The sequence below is a fragment of the Protomyctophum bolini genome, assembly GCF_963924005.1.
Source record: "Protomyctophum bolini genome assembly, chromosome: 8".
NCBI lineage: Eukaryota > Metazoa > Chordata > Actinopteri > Myctophiformes > Myctophidae > Protomyctophum > Protomyctophum bolini.
In genome coordinates, this window is record NC_137869.1 from 9802478 (window position 1) to 9824591 (window position 22114).

Below are 22114 nucleotides of genomic sequence, written 5' to 3' on the forward strand. Positions count from 1 at the left end.
AGGCTAACTTTTTTTTTCAAAATTTCAAAAAACATGGGCTATAACCCATCGTTTTTGTCATTTCGTCATTTTTTTCAAATCCTCAAAAATGATGAAAAACGGCGCGCTATAGTATGCCGTACGATATGGGCTATAGCCCATGGTCCAAAATGATGAGAAACGAGGCTAACTTTTTTTTTTCAAAATTTCAAAAAACATGGGCTATACCCCATCGTTTTTGTCATTTTGTCATTTTTTTCAAATCCTCAAAAATTATGAAAAACGGCGCGCTATAGTATGCCGTACGATATGGGCTATAGCCCATGGTCCAAAATGATGAGAAACGAGGCTAACTTTTTTTTTCAAAATTTCAAAAACATGGGCTATAACCCATCGTTTTTGTAATTTCGTCATTTTTTTCAAATCGTCAAAAATGATGAAAAACGGCGCGCTATAGTATGCCGTACGATATGGGCTATAGCCCATGGTCCAAAATGATGAGAAACGAGGCTAACTTTTTTTTTCAACATTTCAAAAAACATGGGCTATAACCCATCGTTTTTGTCATTTTGTCATTTTTTTCAAATCCTCAAAAATGATGAAAAACGGCGCGCTATAGTATGCCGTACGATATGGGCTATAGCCCATGGTCCAAAATGAAGAGAAACGAGGCTAACTTTTTTTTTCAAAATTTCAAAAAACATGGGCTATAACCCATCGTTTTTGTCATTTCGTCATTTTTTTCAAATCCTCAAAAATGTTGAAAAACGGCGCGCTATAGTATGCCGTACGATATGGGCTATAGCCCATGGTCCAAAATGATGAGAAACGAGGCTAAATTTTTTTTTCAAAATTTCAAAAAACATGGGATATAACCCATCGTTTTTGTCATTTTGTCATTTTTTTCAAATCCTGAAAAATGATGAAAAACGGCGCGCTATAGTATGCCGTACGATATGGGCTATAGCCCATGGTCCAAAATGATGAGAAACGAGGCTAACTTTCTTTTTCAAAATTTCAAAAACATGGGCTATAACCCATCGTTTTTGTCATTTCGTCATTTTTTTCAAATCGTCAAAAATGATGAAAAACGGCGCGCTATAGTATGCTGTACGATATGGGCTATAGCCCATGGTCCAAAATGATGAGAAACGAGGCTAACTTTTTTTTTCAAAATTTCAAAAAACATGGGCTATAACCCATCGTTTTTGTCATTTCGTCATTTTTTTCAAATCCTCAAAAATGATGAAAAACGGCGCGCTATAGTATGCCGTACGATATGGGCTATAGCCCATGGTCCAAAATGATGAGAAACGAGGCTAACTTTTTTTTTCAACATTTCAAAAAACATGGGCTATAACCCATCGTTTTTGTCATTTCGTCATTTTTTTCAAATCCTCAAAAATGATGAAAAACGGCGCGCTATAGTATGCCGTACGATATGGGCTATAGCCCATGGTCCAAAATGATGAGAAACGAGGATAACTTTTTTTTTCAAAATTTCAAAAACATGGGCTATAACCCATCGTTTTTGTCATTTCGTCATTTTTTTCAAATCCTCAAAAATGATGAAAAACGGCGCGCTATAGTATGCCGTACGATATGGGCTATATCCCATGGTCCAAAATGATGAGAAACGAGGCTAACCTTTTTTTTCAAATTTTCAAAAAACATGGGCTATACCCCATCGTTTTTGTCATTTCGTCATTTTTTTCAAATCCTCAAAAATGATGAAAAACGGCGCGCTATAGTATGCCGTACGATATGGGCTATAGCCCATGGTCCAAAATGATGAGAAACGATGCTAACTTTTTTTTTCAACATTTCAAAAACATGGGCTATAACCCATCGTTTTTGTCATTTTTTTCAAATCCTCAAAAATGATGAAAAACGGCGCGCTATAGTATGCCGTACGATATGGGCTATAGCCCATGGTCCAAAATGAAGAGAAACGAGGCTAACTTTTTTTTTCAAAATTTCAAAAAACATGGGCTATAACCCATCGTTTTTGTCATTTCGTCATTTTTTTCAAATCCTCAAAAATGTTGAAAAACGGCGCGCTATAGTATGCCGTACGATATGGGCTATAGCCCATGGTCCAAAATGATGAGAAACGAGGCTAAATTTTTTTTTCAAAATTTCAAAAAACATGGGATATAACCCATCGTTTTTGTCATTTTGTCATTTTTTTCAAATCCTGAAAAATGATGAAAAACGGCGCGCTATAGTATGCCGTACGATATGGGCTATAGCCCATGGTCCAAAATGATGAGAAACGAGGCTAACTTTCTTTTTCAAAATTTCAAAAACATGGGCTATAACCCATCGTTTTTGTCATTTCGTCATTTTTTTCAAATCGTCAAAAATGATGAAAAACGGCGCGCTATAGTATGCTGTACGATATGGGCTATAGCCCATGGTCCAAAATGATGAGAAACGAGGCTAACTTTTTTTTTCAAAATTTCAAAAAACATGGGCTATAACCCATCGTTTTTGTCATTTCGTCATTTTTTTCAAATCCTCAAAAATGATGAAAAACGGCGCGCTATAGTATGCCGTACGATATGGGCTATAGCCCATGGTCCAAAATGATGAGAAACGAGGCTAACTTTTTTTTTCAACATTTCAAAAAACATGGGCTATAACCCATCGTTTTTGTCATTTCGTCATTTTTTTCAAATCCTCAAAAATGATGAAAAACGGCGCGCTATAGTATGCCGTACGATATGGGCTATAGCCCATGGTCCAAAATGATGAGAAACGAGGATAACTTTTTTTTTCAAAATTTCAAAAACATGGGCTATAACCCATCGTTTTTGTCATTTCGTCATTTTTTTCAAATCCTCAAAAATGATGAAAAACGGCGCGCTATAGTATGCCGTACGATATGGGCTATATCCCATGGTCCAAAATGATGAGAAACGAGGCTAACCTTTTTTTTCAAATTTTCAAAAAACATGGGCTATACCCCATCGTTTTTGTCATTTCGTCATTTTTTTCAAATCCTCAAAAATGATGAAAAACGGCGCGCTATAGTATGCCGTACGATATGGGCTATAGCCCATGGTCCAAAATGATGAGAAACGATGCTAACTTTTTTTTTCAACATTTCAAAAACATGGGCTATAACCCATCGTTTTTGTCATTTTTTTCAAATCCTCAAAAATGATGAAAAACGGCGCGCTATAGTATGCCGTACGATATGGGCTATAGCCCATGGTCCAAAATGAAGAGAAACGAGGCTAACTTTTTTTTTCAAAATTTCAAAAAACATGGGCTATAACCCATCGTTTTTGTCATTTCGTCATTTTTTTCAAATCGTCAAAAATGATGAAAAACGGCGCGCTATAGTATGCCGTACGATATGGGCTATAGCCCATGGTCCAAAATGATGAGAAACGAGGCTAACTTTTTTTTTCAACATTTCAAAAAACATGGGCTATAACCCATCGTTTTTGTCATTTTGTCATTTTTTTCAAATCCTCAAAAATGATGAAAAACGGCGCGCTATAGTATGCCGTACGATATGGGCTATAGCCCATGGTCCAAAATGAAGAGAAACGAGGCTAACTTTTTTTTTCAAAATTTCAAAAACATGGGCTATAACCCATCGTTTTTGTCATTTCGTCATTTTTTTCAAATCCTCAAAAATGATGAAAAACGGCGCGCTATAGTATGCCGTACGATATGGGCTATAGCCCATGGTCCAAAATGATGAGAAACGAGGCTAACTTTTTTTTTCAACATTTCAAAAAACATGGGCTATAACCCATCGTTTTTGTCATTTTGTCATTTTTTTCAAATCCTCAAAAATGATGAAAAACGGCGCGCTATAGTATGCCGTACGATATGGGCTATAGCCCATGGTCCAAAATGATGAGAAACGAGGATAACTTTTTTTTTCAAAATTTCAAAAACATGGGCTATAACCCATCGTTTTTGTCATTTCGTCATTTTTTTCAAATCCTCAAAAATGATGAAAAACTATAGTATGCCGTACGATATGGGCTATAGCCCATGGTCCAAAATGATGAGAAACGAGGCTAACTTTTTTTTTCAACATTTCAAAAACATGGGCTATAACCCATCGTTTTTGTCATTTTTTTCAAATCCTCAAAAATGATGAAAAACGGCGCGCTATAGTATGCCGTACGATATGGGCTATAGCCCATGGTCCAAAATGATGAGAAACGAGGCTAACTTTTTTTTTCAACATTTCAAAAAACATGGGCTATAACCCATCGTTTTTGTCATTTCGTCATTTTTTTCAAATCCTCAAAAATGATGAAAAACGGCGCGCTATAGTATGCCGTACGATATGGGCTATAGCCCATGGTCCAAAATGAAGAGAAACGAGGCTAACTTTTTTTTTCAAAATTTCAAAAACATGGGCTATAACCCATCGTTTTTGTCATTTCGTCATTTTTTTCAAATCCTCAAAAATGATGAAAAACGGCGCGCTATAGTATGCCGTACGATATGGGCTATAGCCCATGGTCCAAAATGATGAGAAACGAGGCTAACTTTTTTTTTCAACATTTCAAAAACATGGGCTATAACCCATCGTTTTTGTCATTTTTTTCAAATCCTCAAAAATGATGAAAAACGGCGCGCTATAGTATGCCGTACGATATGGGCTATAGCCCATGGTCCAAAATGATGAGAAACGAGGCTAACTTTTTTTTTCAAAATTTCAAAAAACATGGGCTATAACCCATCGTTTTTGTCATTTCGTCATTTTTTTCAAATCCTCAAAAATGATGAAAAACGGCGCGCTATAGTATGCCGTACGATATGGGCTATAGCCCATGGTCCAAAATGATGAGAAACGAGGCTAACTTTTTTTTTTCAAAATTTCAAAAAACATGGGCTATACCCCATCGTTTTTGTCATTTTGTCATTTTTTTCAAATCCTCAAAAATTATGAAAAACGGCGCGCTATAGTATGCCGTACGATATGGGCTATAGCCCATGGTCCAAAATGATGAGAAACGAGGCTAACTTTTTTTTTCAAAATTTCAAAAACATGGGCTATAACCCATCGTTTTTGTAATTTCGTCATTTTTTTCAAATCGTCAAAAATGATGAAAAACGGCGCGCTATAGTATGCCGTACGATATGGGCTATAGCCCATGGTCCAAAATGATGAGAAACGAGGCTAACTTTTTTTTTCAACATTTCAAAAAACATGGGCTATAACCCATCGTTTTTGTCATTTTGTCATTTTTTTCAAATCCTCAAAAATGATGAAAAACGGCGCGCTATAGTATGCCGTACGATATGGGCTATAGCCCATGGTCCAAAATGAAGAGAAACGAGGCTAACTTTTTTTTTCAAAATTTCAAAAAACATGGGCTATAACCCATCGTTTTTGTCATTTCGTCATTTTTTTCAAATCCTCAAAAATGTTGAAAAACGGCGCGCTATAGTATGCCGTACGATATGGGCTATAGCCCATGGTCCAAAATGATGAGAAACGAGGCTAACTTTTTTTTTCAAAATTTCAAAAAACATGGGATATAACCCATCGTTTTTGTCATTTTGTCATTTTTTTCAAATCCTGAAAAATGATGAAAAACGGCGCGCTATAGTATGCCGTACGATATGGGCTATAGCCCATGGTCCAAAATGATGAGAAACGAGGCTAACTTTCTTTTTCAAAATTTCAAAAACATGGGCTATAACCCATCGTTTTTGTCATTTCGTCATTTTTTTCAAATCGTCAAAAATGATGAAAAACGGCGCGCTATAGTATGCTGTACGATATGGGCTATAGCCCATGGTCCAAAATGATGAGAAACGAGGCTAACTTTTTTTTTCAAAATTTCAAAAAACATGGGCTATAACCCATCGTTTTTGTCATTTCGTCATTTTTTTCAAATCCTCAAAAATGATGAAAAACGGCGCGCTATAGTATGCCGTACGATATGGGCTATAGCCCATGGTCCAAAATGATGAGAAACGAGGCTAACTTTTTTTTTCAACATTTCAAAAAACATGGGCTATAACCCATCGTTTTTGTCATTTCGTCATTTTTTTCAAATCCTCAAAAATGATGAAAAACGGCGCGCTATAGTATGCCGTACGATATGGGCTATAGCCCATGGTCCAAAATGATGAGAAACGAGGATAACTTTTTTTTTCAAAATTTCAAAAACATGGGCTATAACCCATCGTTTTTGTCATTTCGTCATTTTTTTCAAATCCTCAAAAATGATGAAAAACGGCGCGCTATAGTATGCCGTACGATATGGGCTATATCCCATGGTCCAAAATGATGAGAAACGAGGCTAACCTTTTTTTTCAAATTTTCAAAAAACATGGGCTATACCCCATCGTTTTTGTCATTTCGTAATTTTTTTCAAATCCTCAAAAATGATGAAAAACGGCGCGCTATAGTATGCCGTACGATATGGGCTATAGCCCATGGTCCAAAATGATGAGAAACGAGGCTAACTTTCTTTTTCAAAATTTCAAAAACATGGGCTATAACCCATCGTTTTTGTCATTTCGTCATTTTTTTCAAATCGTCAAAAATGATGAAAAACGGCGCGCTATAGTATGCTGTACGATATGGGCTATAGCCCATGGTCCAAAATGATGAGAAACGAGGCTAACTTTTTTTTTCAAAATTTCAAAAAACATGGGCTATAACCCATCGTTTTTGTCATTTCGTCATTTTTTTCAAATCCTCAAAAATGATGAAAAACGGCGCGCTATAGTATGCCGTACGATATGGGCTATAGCCCATGGTCCAAAATGATGAGAAACGAGGCTAACTTTTTTTTTCAACATTTCAAAAAACATGGGCTATAACCCATCGTTTTTGTCATTTCGTCATTTTTTTCAAATCCTCAAAAATGATGAAAAACGGCGCGCTATAGTATGCCGTACGATATGGGCTATAGCCCATGGTCCAAAATGATGAGAAACGAGGATAACTTTTTTTTTCAAAATTTCAAAAACATGGGCTATAACCCATCGTTTTTGTCATTTCGTCATTTTTTTCAAATCCTCAAAAATGATGAAAAACGGCGCGCTATAGTATGCCGTACGATATGGGCTATATCCCATGGTCCAAAATGATGAGAAACGAGGCTAACCTTTTTTTTCAAATTTTCAAAAAACATGGGCTATACCCCATCGTTTTTGTCATTTCGTAATTTTTTTCAAATCCTCAAAAATGATGAAAAACGGCGCGCTATAGTATGCCGTACGATATGGGCTATAGCCCATGGTCCAAAATGATGAGAAACGAGGCTAACTTTTTTTTTCAAAATTTCAAAAAACATGGGCTATAACCCATCGTTTTTGTCATTTCGTCATTTTTTTCAAATCCTCAAAAATGATGAAAAACGGCGCGCTATAGTATGCCGTACGATATGGGCTATAGCCCATGGTCCAAAATGATGAGAAACGAGGCTAACTTTTTTTTTTCAAAATTTCAAAAAACATGGGCTATACCCCATCGTTTTTGTCATTTTGTCATTTTTTTCAAATCCTCAAAAATTATGAAAAACGGCGCGCTATAGTATGCCGTACGATATGGGCTATAGCCCATGGTCCAAAATGATGAGAAACGAGGCTAACTTTTTTTTTCAAAATTTCAAAAACATGGGCTATAACCCATCGTTTTTGTAATTTCGTCATTTTTTTCAAATCGTCAAAAATGATGAAAAACGGCGCGCTATAGTATGCCGTACGATATGGGCTATAGCCCATGGTCCAAAATGATGAGAAACGAGGCTAACTTTTTTTTTCAACATTTCAAAAAACATGGGCTATAACCCATCGTTTTTGTCATTTTGTCATTTTTTTCAAATCCTCAAAAATGATGAAAAACGGCGCGCTATAGTATGCCGTACGATATGGGCTATAGCCCATGGTCCAAAATGAAGAGAAACGAGGCTAACTTTTTTTTTCAAAATTTCAAAAAACATGGGCTATAACCCATCGTTTTTGTCATTTCGTCATTTTTTTCAAATCCTCAAAAATGTTGAAAAACGGCGCGCTATAGTATGCCGTACGATATGGGCTATAGCCCATGGTCCAAAATGATGAGAAACGAGGCTAACTTTTTTTTTCAAAATTTCAAAAAACATGGGATATAACCCATCGTTTTTGTCATTTTGTCATTTTTTTCAAATCCTGAAAAATGATGAAAAACGGCGCGCTATAGTATGCCGTACGATATGGGCTATAGCCCATGGTCCAAAATGATGAGAAACGAGGCTAACTTTCTTTTTCAAAATTTCAAAAACATGGGCTATAACCCATCGTTTTTGTCATTTCGTCATTTTTTTCAAATCGTCAAAAATGATGAAAAACGGCGCGCTATAGTATGCTGTACGATATGGGCTATAGCCCATGGTCCAAAATGATGAGAAACGAGGCTAACTTTTTTTTTCAAAATTTCAAAAAACATGGGCTATAACCCATCGTTTTTGTCATTTCGTCATTTTTTTCAAATCCTCAAAAATGATGAAAAACGGCGCGCTATAGTATGCCGTACGATATGGGCTATAGCCCATGGTCCAAAATGATGAGAAACGAGGCTAACTTTTTTTTTCAACATTTCAAAAAACATGGGCTATAACCCATCGTTTTTGTCATTTCGTCATTTTTTTCAAATCCTCAAAAATGATGAAAAACGGCGCGCTATAGTATGCCGTACGATATGGGCTATAGCCCATGGTCCAAAATGATGAGAAACGAGGATAACTTTTTTTTTCAAAATTTCAAAAACATGGGCTATAACCCATCGTTTTTGTCATTTCGTCATTTTTTTCAAATCCTCAAAAATGATGAAAAACGGCGCGCTATAGTATGCCGTACGATATGGGCTATATCCCATGGTCCAAAATGATGAGAAACGAGGCTAACCTTTTTTTTCAAATTTTCAAAAAACATGGGCTATACCCCATCGTTTTTGTCATTTCGTAATTTTTTTCAAATCCTCAAAAATGATGAAAAACGGCGCGCTATAGTATGCCGTACGATATGGGCTATAGCCCATGGTCCAAAATGATGAGAAACGATGCTAACTTTTTTTTTCAACATTTCAAAAACATGGGCTATAACCCATCGTTTTTGTCATTTTTTTCAAATCCTCAAAAATGATGAAAAACGGCGCGCTATAGTATGCCGTACGATATGGGCTATAGCCCATGGTCCAAAATGAAGAGAAACGAGGCTAACTTTTTTTTTCAAAATTTCAAAAAACATGGGCTATAACCCATCGTTTTTGTCATTTCGTCATTTTTTTCAAATCGTCAAAAATGATGAAAAACGGCGCGCTATAGTATGCCGTACGATATGGGCTATAGCCCATGGTCCAAAATGATGAGAAACGAGGCTAACTTTTTTTTTCAACATTTCAAAAAACATGGGCTATAACCCATCGTTTTTGTCATTTTGTCATTTTTTTCAAATCCTCAAAAATGATGAAAAACGGCGCGCTATAGTATGCCGTACGATATGGGCTATAGCCCATGGTCCAAAATGAAGAGAAACGAGGCTAACTTTTTTTTTCAAAATTTCAAAAACATGGGCTATAACCCATCGTTTTTGTCATTTCGTCATTTTTTTCAAATCCTCAAAAATGATGAAAAACGGCGCGCTATAGTATGCCGTACGATATGGGCTATAGCCCATGGTCCAAAATGATGAGAAACGAGGATAACTTTGTTTTTCAAAATTTCAAAAAACATGGGCTATAACCCATCGTTTTTGTCATTTCGTCATTTTTTTCAAATCCTCAAAAATGATGAAAAACGGCGCGCTATAGTATGCTGTACGATATGGGCTATAGCCCATGGTCCAAAATGATGAGAAACGAGGCTAACTTTTTTTTTCAAAATTTCAAAAAACATGGGCTATACCCCATCGTTTTTGTCATTTCGTCATTTTTTTCAAATCCTCAAAAATGATGAAAAACGGCGCGCTATAGTATGCCGTACGATATGGGCTATAGCCCATGGTCCAAAATGATGAGAAACGAGGATAACTTTTTTTTTCAAAATTTCAAAAACATGGGCTATAACCCATCGTTTTTGTCATTTTTTTCAAATCCTCAAAAATGATGAAAAACGGCGCGCTATAGTATGCCGTACGATATGGGCTATAGCCCATGGTCCAAAATGAAGAGAAACGAGGCTAACTTTTTTTTTCAAAATTTCAAAAAACATGGGCTATAACCCATCGTTTTTGTCATTTCGTCATTTTTTTCAAATCCTCAAAAATGATGAAAAACGGCGCGCTATAGTATGCCGTACGATATGGGCTATAGCCCATGGTCCAAAATGATGAGAAACGAGGCTAACTTTTTTTTTCAAAATTTCAAAAAACATGGGCTATATACCCCATCGTTTTTGTCATTTCGTCATTTTTTTCAAATCCTCAAAAATGATGAAAAACGGCGCGCTATAGTATGCCGTACGATATGGGCTATAGCCCATGGTCCAAAATGATGAGAAACGAGGATAACTTTTTTTTTCAAAATTTCAAAAACATGGGCTATAACCCATCGTTTTTGTCATTTTTTTCAAATCCTCAAAAATGATGAAAAACGGCGCGCTATAGTATGCCGTACGATATGGGCTATAGCCCATGGTCCAAAATGAAGAGAAACGAGGCTAACTTTTTTTTTCAAAATTTCAAAAAACATGGGCTATAACCCATCGTTTTTGTCATTTCGTCATTTTTTTCAAATCCTCAAAAATGATGAAAAACGGCGCGCTATAGTATGCCGTACGATATGGGCTATAGCCCATGGTCCAAAATGATGAGAAACGAGGCTAACTTTTTTTTTCAACATTTCAAAAACATGGGCTATAACCCATCGTTTTTGTCATTTTTTTCAAATCCTCAAAAATGATGAAAAACGGCGCGCTATAGTATGCCGTACGATATGGGCTATAGCCCATGGTCCAAAATGATGAGAAACGAGGCTAACTTTTTTTTTCAAAATTTCAAAAAACATGGGCTATACCCCATCGTTTTTGTCATTTCGTCATTTTTTTCAAATCCTCAAAAATGATGAAAAACGGCGCGCTATAGTATGCCGTACGATATGGGCTATAGCCCATGGTCCAAAATGATTAGAAACGAGGATAACTTTTTTTTTCAACATTTCAAAAAACATGGGCTATAACCCATCGTTTTTGTCATTTCGTCATTTTTTTCAAACGTCAAAAATGATGAAAAACGGCGCGCTATAGTATGCCGTACGATATGGGCTATAGCCCATGGTCCAAAATGAAGAGAAACGAGGCTAACTTTTTTTTTCAAAATTTCAAAAAACATGGGCTATAACCCATCGTTTTTGTCATTTCGTCATTTTTTTCAAATCCTCAAAAATGATGAAAAACGGCGCGCTATAGTATGCCGTACGATATGGGCTATAGCCCATGGTCCAAAATGATGAGAAACGAGGATAACTTTTTTTTTCAAAATTTCAAAAACATGGGCTATAAGTAACCCATCGTTTTTGTCATTTCGTCATTTTTTTCAAATCCTCAAAAATGATGAAAAACGGCGCGCTATAGTATGCCGTACGATATGGGCTATAGCCCATGGTCCAAAATGATAAGAAACGAGGATAACTTTTTTTTTCAAAATTTCAAAAACATGGGCTATAACCCATCGTTTTTGTCATTTCGTCATTTTTTTCAAATCCTCAAAAATGATGAAAAACGGCGCGCTATAGTATGCCGTACGATATGGGCTATAGCCCATGGTCCAAAATGATGAGAAACGAGGCTAACTTTTTTTTTCAAAATTTCAAAAACATGGGCTATAACCCATCGTTTTTGTCATTTCGTCATTTTTTTCAAATCGTCAAAAATGATGAAAAACGGCGCGCTATAGTATGCCGTACGATATGGGCTATAGCCCATGGTCCAAAATGAAGAGAAACGAGGCTAACTTTCTTTTTCAAAATTTCAAAAACATGGGCTATAACCCATCGTTTTTGTCATTTCGTCATTTTTTTCAAATCCTCAAAAATGATGAAAAACGGCGCGCTATAGTATGCCGTACGATATGGGCTATAGCCCATGGTCCAAAATGATGAGAAACGAGGCTAACTTTTTTTTTCAACATTTCAAAAACATGGGCTATAACCCATCGTTTTTGTCATTTCGTCATTTTTTTCAAATCCTCAAAAATGATGAAAAACGGCGCGCTATAGTATGCCGTACGATATGGGCTATAGCCCATGGTCCAAAATGATGAGAAACGAGGATAACTTTGTTTTTCAAAATTTCAAAAAACATGGGCTATAACCCATCGTTTTTGTCATTTCGTCATTTTTTTCAAATCCTCAAAAATGATGAAAAACGGCGCGCTATAGTATGCTGTACGATATGGGCTATAGCCCATGGTCCAAAATGATGAGAAACGAGGCTAACTTTTTTTTCAAAATTTCAAAAAACATGGGCTATACCCCATCGTTTTTGTCATTTCGTCATTTTTTTCAAATCCTCAAAAATGATGAAAAACGGCGCGCTATAGTATGCCGTACGATATGGGCTATAGCCCATGGTCCAAAATGATGAGAAACGAGGATAACTTTTTTTTCAAAATTTCAAAAACATGGGCTATAACCCATCGTTTTTGTCATTTTTTTCAAATCCTCAAAAATGATGAAAAACGGCGCGCTATAGTATGCCGTACGATATGGGCTATAGCCCATGGTCCAAAATGAAGAGAAACGAGGCTAACTTTTTTTTTCAAAATTTCAAAAAACATGGGCTATAACCCATCGTTTTTGTCATTTCGTCATTTTTTTCAAATCCTCAAAAATGATGAAAAACGGCGCGCTATAGTATGCCGTACGATATGGGCTATAGCCCATGGTCCAAAATGATGAGAAACGAGGCTAACTTTTTTTTTCAAAATTTCAAAAAACATGGGCTATATACCCCATCGTTTTTGTCATTTCGTCATTTTTTTCAAATCCTCAAAAATGATGAAAAACGGCGCGCTATAGTATGCCGTACGATATGGGCTATAGCCCATGGTCCAAAATGATGAGAAACGAGGATAACTTTTTTTTTCAAAATTTCAAAAACATGGGCTATAACCCATCGTTTTTGTCATTTTTTTCAAATCCTCAAAAATGATGAAAAACGGCGCGCTATAGTATGCCGTACGATATGGGCTATAGCCCATGGTCCAAAATGAAGAGAAACGAGGCTAACTTTTTTTTTCAAAATTTCAAAAAACATGGGCTATAACCCATCGTTTTTGTCATTTCGTCATTTTTTTCAAATCCTCAAAAATGATGAAAAACGGCGCGCTATAGTATGCCGTACGATATGGGCTATAGCCCATGGTCCAAAATGATGAGAAACGAGGCTAACTTTTTTTTTCAACATTTCAAAAACATGGGCTATAACCCATCGTTTTTGTCATTTTTTTCAAATCCTCAAAAATGATGAAAAACGGCGCGCTATAGTATGCCGTACGATATGGGCTATAGCCCATGGTCCAAAATGATGAGAAACGAGGCTAACTTTTTTTTTCAAAATTTCAAAAAACATGGGCTATACCCCATCGTTTTTGTCATTTCGTCATTTTTTTCAAATCCTCAAAAATGATGAAAAACGGCGCGCTATAGTATGCCGTACGATATGGGCTATAGCCCATGGTCCAAAATGATTAGAAACGAGGATAACTTTTTTTTTCAACATTTCAAAAAACATGGGCTATAACCCATCGTTTTTGTCATTTCGTCATTTTTTTCAAACGTCAAAAATGATGAAAAACGGCGCGCTATAGTATGCCGTACGATATGGGCTATAGCCCATGGTCCAAAATGAAGAGAAACGAGGCTAACTTTTTTTTTCAAAATTTCAAAAAACATGGGCTATAACCCATCGTTTTTGTCATTTCGTCATTTTTTTCAAATCCTCAAAAATGATGAAAAACGGCGCGCTATAGTATGCCGTACGATATGGGCTATAGCCCATGGTCCAAAATGATGAGAAACGAGGATAACTTTTTTTTTCAAAATTTCAAAAACATGGGCTATAAGTAACCCATCGTTTTTGTCATTTCGTCATTTTTTTCAAATCCTCAAAAATGATGAAAAACGGCGCGCTATAGTATGCCGTACGATATGGGCTATAGCCCATGGTCCAAAATGATAAGAAACGAGGATAACTTTTTTTTTCAAAATTTCAAAAACATGGGCTATAACCCATCGTTTTTGTCATTTCGTCATTTTTTTCAAATCCTCAAAAATGATGAAAAACGGCGCGCTATAGTATGCCGTACGATATGGGCTATAGCCCATGGTCCAAAATGATGAGAAACGAGGCTAACTTTTTTTTTCAAAATTTCAAAAACATGGGCTATAACCCATCGTTTTTGTCATTTCGTCATTTTTTTCAAATCGTCAAAAATGATGAAAAACGGCGCGCTATAGTATGCCGTACGATATGGGCTATAGCCCATGGTCCAAAATGAAGAGAAACGAGGCTAACTTTCTTTTTCAAAATTTCAAAAACATGGGCTATAACCCATCGTTTTTGTCATTTCGTCATTTTTTTCAAATCCTCAAAAATGATGAAAAACGGCGCGCTATAGTATGCCGTACGATATGGGCTATAGCCCATGGTCCAAAATGATGAGAAACGAGGCTAACTTTTTTTTTCAACATTTCAAAAACATGGGCTATAACCCATCGTTTTTGTCATTTCGTCATTTTTTTCAAATCCTCAAAAATGATGAAAAACGGCGCGCTATAGTATGCCGTACGATATGGGCTATAGCCCATGGTCCAAAATGATGAGAAACGAGGCTAACTTTTTTTTTCAAAATTTCAAAAAACATGGGCTATAACCCATCGTTTTTGTCATTTCGTCATTTTTTTCAAATCCTCAAAAATGATGAAAAAGGGCGCGCTATAGTATGCCGTACGATATGGGCTATAGCCCATGGTCCAAAATGATTAGAAACGAGGATAACTTTTTTTTTCAACATTTCAAAAAACATGGGCTATAACCCATCGTTTTTGTCATTTCGTCATTTTTTTCAAATCGTCAAAAATGATGAAAAACGGCGCGCTATAGTATGCCGTACGATATGGGCTATAGCCCATGGTCCAAAATGATGAGAAACGAGGCAAACTTTTTTTTTCAAAATTTCAAAAAACATGGAATATATAACCCATCGTTTTTGTCAAAAAAGTTATCCTCGTTTCTCATCATTTTGGACCATGGGCTATAGCCCATATCGTACGGCATACTATAGCGCGCCGTTTTTCATCATTTTTGAGGATTTGAAAAAAATGACGAAATGACAAAAACGATGGGGTATAGCCCATGTTTTTTGAAATTTTGAAAAAAAAAGTTAGCCTCGTTTCTCATCATTTTGGACCATGGGCTATAGCCCATATCGTACGGCATACTATAGCGCGCCGTTTTTCATCATTTTTGAGGATTTGAAAAAAATGACGAAATGACAAAAACGATGCGTTATAGCCCATGTTTTTGAAATTTTGAAAAAAAAAGTTATCCTCGTTTCTCATCATTTTGGACCATGGGCTATAGCCCATATCGTACGGCATACTATAGCGCGCCGTTTTTCATCATTTTTGAGGATTTGAAAAAAATGACGAAATGACAAAAACGATTGGTTATAGCCCATGTTTTTTGAAATTTTGAAAAAAAAAGTTAGCCTCGTTTCTCTTCATTTTGGACCATGGGCTATAGCCCATATCGTACGGCATACTATAGCGCGCCGTTTTTCATCATTTTTGACGATTTGAAAAAAATGACGAAATGACAAAAACGATGGGTTATAGCCCATGTTTTTTGAAATGTTGAAAAAAAAAGTTATCCTCGTTTCTAATCATTTTGGACCATGGGCTATAGCCCATATCGTACGGCATACTATAGCGCGCCGTTTTTCATCATTTTTGAGGATTTGAAAAAAATGACGAAATGACAAAAACGATGGGTTATAGCCCATGTTTTTGAAATTTTGAAAAAAAAAGTTATCCTCGTTTCTCATCATTTTGGACCATGGGCTAAAGCCCATATCGTACGGCATACTATAGCGCGCCGTTTTTCATCATTTTTGAGGATTTGAAAAAAATGACGAAATGACAAAAACGATGGGTTATAGCCCATGTTTTTTGAAATTTTGAAAAAAAATGTTAGCCTCGTTTCTCATCATTTTGGACCATGGGCTATAGCCCATATCGTACGGCATACTATAGCGCGCCGTTTTTCATCATTTTTGAGGATTTGAAAAAAATGATGAAATGACAAAAACGATGGGTTATAGCCCATGTTTTTTGAAATTTTGAAAAAAAAAGTTAGCCTCGTTTCTCTTCATTTTGGACCATGGGCTATAGCCCATATCGTACGGCATACTATAGCGCGCCGTTTTTCATCATTTTTGACGATTTGAAAAAAATGACGAAATGACAAAAACGATGGGTTATAGCCCATGTTTTTGAAATTTTGAAATAAAAAGTTAGCCTCGTTTCTCATCATTTTGGACCATGGGCTATAGCCCATATCGTACGGCATACTATAGCGCGCCGTTTTTCATCATTTTTCAGGATTTGAAAAAAATGACAAAATGACAAAAACGATGGGTTATAGCCCATGTTTTTTGAAATTTTGAAAAAAAAAGTTAGCCTCGTTTCTCATCATTTTGGACCATGGGCTATAGCCCATATCGTACGGCATACTATAGCCCGCCGTTTTTCAACATTTTTGAGGATTTGAAAAAAATGACAAAATGACAAAAACGATGGGTTATAGCCCATGTTTTTTGAAATTTTGAAAAAAGAAGTTAGCCTCGTTTCTCATCATTTTGGACCATGGGCTATAGCCCATATCGTACGGCATACTATAGCGCGCCGTTTTTCATCATTTTTGACGATTTGAAAAAAATGACGAAATGACAAAAACGATGGGTTATAGCCCATGTTTTTGAAATTTTGAAAAAAAAAAGTTAGCCTCGTTTCTCATCATTTTGGACCATGGGCTATAGCCCATATCGTACGGCATACTATAGCGCGCCGTTTTTCATAATTTTTGAGGATTTGAAAAAAATGACGAAATGACAAAAACGATGGGTTATAGCCCATGTTTTTTGAAATGTTGAAAAAAAAAGTTATCCTCGTTTCTCATCATTTTGGACCATGGGCTATAGCCCATATCGTACGGCATACTATAGCGCGCCGTTTTTCATCATTTTTGAGGATTTGAAAAAAATGACGAAATGACAAAAACGATGGGTTATAGCCCATGTTTTTTGAAATGTTGAAAAAAAAAGTTATCCTCGTTTCTCATCATTTTGGACCATGGGCTATAGCCCATATCGTACGGCATACTATAGCGCGCCGTTTTTCATAATTTTTGAGGATTTGAAAAAAATGACGAAATGACAAAAACGATGGGTTATAGCCCATGTTTTTGAAAATTTGAAAAAAAAAGTTAGCCTCGTTTCTCATCATTTTGGACCATGGGCTATAGCCCATATCGTACGGCATACTATAGCGTGCCGTGTTTCATCATTTTTGAGGATTTGAAAAAAATGACAAAATGACAAAAACGATGGGTTATAGCCCATGTTTTTTGAAATTTTGAAAAAAAAAGTTAGCCTCGTTTCTCATCATTTTGGACCATGGGCTATAGCCCATATCGTACGGCATACTATAGCGCGCCGTTTTTCATCATTTTTGAGGATTTGAAAAAAATGACAAAATGACAAAAACGATGGGTTATAGCCCATGTTTTTTGAAATTTTGAAAAAAAAAGTTAGCCTCGTTTCTCATCATTTTGGACCATGGGCTATAGCCCATATCGTACGGCATACTATAGCGCGCCGTTTTTCATCATTTTTGACGATTTGAAAAAAATGACGAAATGACAAAAACGATGGGTTATAGCCCATGTTTTTTGAAATTTTGAAAAAAAAAGTTAGCCTCGTTTCTCTTCATTTTGGACCATGGGCTATAGCCCATATCGTACGGCATACTATAGCGCGCCGTTTTTCATCATTTTTGACGATTTGAAAAAAATGACGAAATGACAAAAACGATGGGTTATAGCCCATGTTTTTTGAAATTTTGAAAAAAAAAGTTAGCCTCGTTTCTCTTCATTTTGGACCATGGGCTATAGCCCATATCGTACGGCATACTATAGCGCGCCGTTTTTCATCATTTTTGAGGATTTTAAAAAAATGACGAAATGACAAAAACGATGGGTTATAGCCCATGTTTTTGAAATTTTGAAAAAAAAAGTTAGCCTCGTTTCTCATCATTTTGGACCATGGGCTATAGCCCATATCGTACGGCATACTATAGCGCGCCGTTTTTCATCATTTTTGAGGATTTGAAAAAAATGACGAAATGACAAAAACGATGGGTTATAGCCCATGTTTTTTGAAATTTTGAAAAAGAAAGTTAGCCTCGTTTCTCATCATTTTGGACCATGGGCTATAGCCCATATCGTACGGCATACTATAGCGCGCCGTTTTTCATCATTTTTGAGGATTTGAAAAAAATGATGAAATGACAAAAACGATGGGTTATAGCCCATGTTTTTTGAAATGTTGAAAAAAAAAGTTAGCCTCGTTTCTCATCATTTTGGACCATGGGCTATAGCCCATATCGTACGGCATACTATAGCGCGCCGTTTTTCATCATTTTTGAGGATTTGAAAAAAATGACGAAATGACAAAAACGATGGGTTATAGCCCATGTTTTTTGAAATTTTGGAAAAAAAAGTTAGCCTCGTTTCTCATCATTTTGGACCATGGGCTATAGCCCATATCGTACGGCATACTATAGCACGCCGTTTTTCATCATTTTTGAGGATTTGAAAAAAATGACGAAATGACAAAAACGATGGGTTATAGCCCATGTTTTTTGAAATGTTGAAAAAAAAAGTTATCCTCGTTTCTAATCATTTTGGACCATGGGCTATAGCCCATATCGTACGGCATACTATAGCGCGCCGTTTTTCATCATTTTTGAGGATTTGAAAAAAATTACCAAATGAAAAAAACGATGGGTTATAGCCCATGTTTTTGAAATTTTGAAAAAAAAAGTTAGCCTCGTTTCTCATCATTTTGGACCATGGGCTATAGCCCATATCGTACGGCATACTATAGCGCGCCGTTTTTCATCATTTTTGAGGATTTGAAAAAAATGACGAAATGACAAAAACGATGGGTTATAGCCCATGTTTTTTGAAATTTTGAAAAAAAAAGTTAGCCTCGTTTCTCTTCATTTTGGACCATGGGCTATAGCCCATATCGTACGGCATACTATAGCGCGCCGTTTTTCATCATTTTTGACGATTTGAAAAAAATGACGAAATGACAAAAACGATGGGTTATAGCCCATGTTTTTTGAAATTTTGAAAAAAAAAGTTAGCCTCGTTTCTCTTCATTTTGGACCATGGGCTATAGCCCATATCGTACGGCATACTATAGCGCGCCGTTTTTCATCATTTTTGACGATTTGAAAAAAATGACGAAATGACAAAAACGATGGGTTATAGCCCATGTTTTTTGAAATGTTGAAAAAAAAAGTTATCCTCGTTTCTAATCATTTTGGACCATGGGCTATAGCCCATATCGTACGGCATACTATAGCGCGCCGTTTTTCATCATTTTTGAGGATTTGAAAAAAATGACGAAATGACAAAAACGATGGGTTATAGCCCATGTTTTTGAAATTTTGAAAAAAAAAAATTTCCTCGTTTCTCATCATTTTGGACCATGGGCTATAGCCCATATCGTACGGCATACTATAGCGCGCCGTTTTTCATCATTTTTGACGATTTGAAAAAAATGACGAAATGACAAAAACGATGGGTTATAGCCCATGTTTTTGAAATTTTGAAAAAAAAAGTTAGCCTCGTTTCTCATCATTTTGGATCATGGGCTAAAGCCCATATCGTACGGCATACTATAGCGCGCCGTTTTTCATCATTTTTGAGGATTTGAAAAAAATGACGAAATGACAAAAACGATGGGTTATAGCCCATGTTTTTTGAAATTTTGAAAAAAAATGTTAGCCTCGTTTCTCATCATTTTGGACCATGGGCTATAGCCCATATCGTACGGCATACTATAGCGCGCCGTTTTTCATCATTTTTGAGGATTTGAAAAAAATGATGAAATGACAAAAACGATGGGTTATAGCCCATGTTTTTTGAAATGTTGAAAAAAAAAGTTAGCCTCGTTTCTCATCATTTTGGACCATGGGCTATAGCCCATATCGTACGGCATACTATAGCGCGCCGTTTTTCATCATTTTTGAGGATTTGAAAAAAATGACGAAATGACAAAAACGATGGGTTATAGCCCATGTTTTTTGAAATGTTGAAAAAGAAAGTTAGCCTCGTTTCTCATCATTTTGGACCATGGGCTATAGCCCATATCGTACGGCATACTATAGCGCGCCGTTTTTCATCATTTTTGAGGATTTGAAAAAAATGACCAAATGAAAAAAACGATGGGTTATAGCCCATGTTTTTGAAATTTTGAAAAAAAAAGTTAGCCTCGTTTCTCATCATTTTGGACCATGGGCTATAGCCCATATCGTACGGCATACTATAGCGCGCCGTTTTTCATCATTTTTGAGGATTTGAAAAAAATGACGAAATGACAAAAACGATGGGTTATAGCCCATGTTTTTTGAAATTTTGAAAAAAAAAGTTAGCCTCGTTTCTCTTCATTTTGGACCATGGGCTATAGCCCATATCGTACGGCATACTATAGCGCGCCGTTTTTCATCATTTTTGACGATTTGAAAAAAATGACGAAATGACAAAAACGATGGGTTATAGCCCATTTTTTTTGAAATTTTGAAAAAAAAAGTTAGCCTCGTTTCTCTTCATTTTGGACCATGGGCTATAGCCCATATCGTACGGCATACTATAGCGCGCCGTTTTTCATCATTTTTGACGATTTGAAAAAAATGACGAAATGACAAAAACGATGGGTTATAGCCCATGTTTTTTGAAATGTTGAAAAAAAAAGTTATCCTCGTTTCTAATCATTTTGGACCATGGGCTATAGCCCATATCGTACGGCATACTATAGCGCGCCGTTTTTCATCATTTTTGAGGATTTGAAAAAAATGACGAAATGACAAAAACGATGGGTTATAGCCCATGTTTTTGAAATTTTGAAAAAAAAAGTTATCCTCGTTTCTCATCATTTTGGACCATGGGCTATAGCCCATATCGTACGGCATACTATAGCGCGCCGTTTTTCATCATTTTTGACGATTTGAAAAAAATGACGAAATGACAAAAACGATGGGTTATAGCCCATGTTTTTGAAATTTTGAGAAAAAAAAGTTAGCCTCGTTTCTCATCATTTTGGATCATGGGCTAAAGCCCATATCGTACGGCATACTATAGCGCGCCGTTTTTCATCATTTTTGAGGATTTGAAAAAAATGACGAAATGACAAAAACGATGGGTTATAGCCCATGTTTTTTGAAATTTTGAAAAAAAATGTTAGCCTCGTTTCTCATCATTTTGGACCATGGGCTATAGCCCATATCGTACGGCATACTATAGCGCGCCGTTTTTCATCATTTTTGAGGATTTGAAAAAAATGATGAAATGACAAAAACGATGGGTTACAGCCCATGTTTTTGAAATTTTGAAAAAAAAAGTTAGCCTCGTTTCTCTTCAATTTGGACCATGGGCTAGAGCCCATATCGTACGGCATACTATCGCGCGCCGTTTTTCATCATTTTTGAGGATTTGAAAAAAATGACAAAATGACAAAAACGATGGGTTATAGCCCATGTTTTTTGAAATTTTGAAAAAAAAAGTTAGCCTCGTTTCTCTTCATTTTGGACCATGGGCTATAGCCCATATCGTACGGCATACTATAGCGCGCCGTTTTTCATCATTTTTGACGATTTGAAAAAAATGACGAAATGACAAAAACGATGGGTTATAGCCCATGTTTTTGAAATTTTGAAATAAAAAGTTAGCCTCGTTTCTCATCATTTTGGACCATGGGCTATAGCCCATATCGTACGGCATACTATAGCGCGCCGTTTTTCATCATTTTTCAGGATTTGAAAAAAATGACAAAATGACAAAAACGATGGGTTATAGCCCATGTTTTTTGAAAT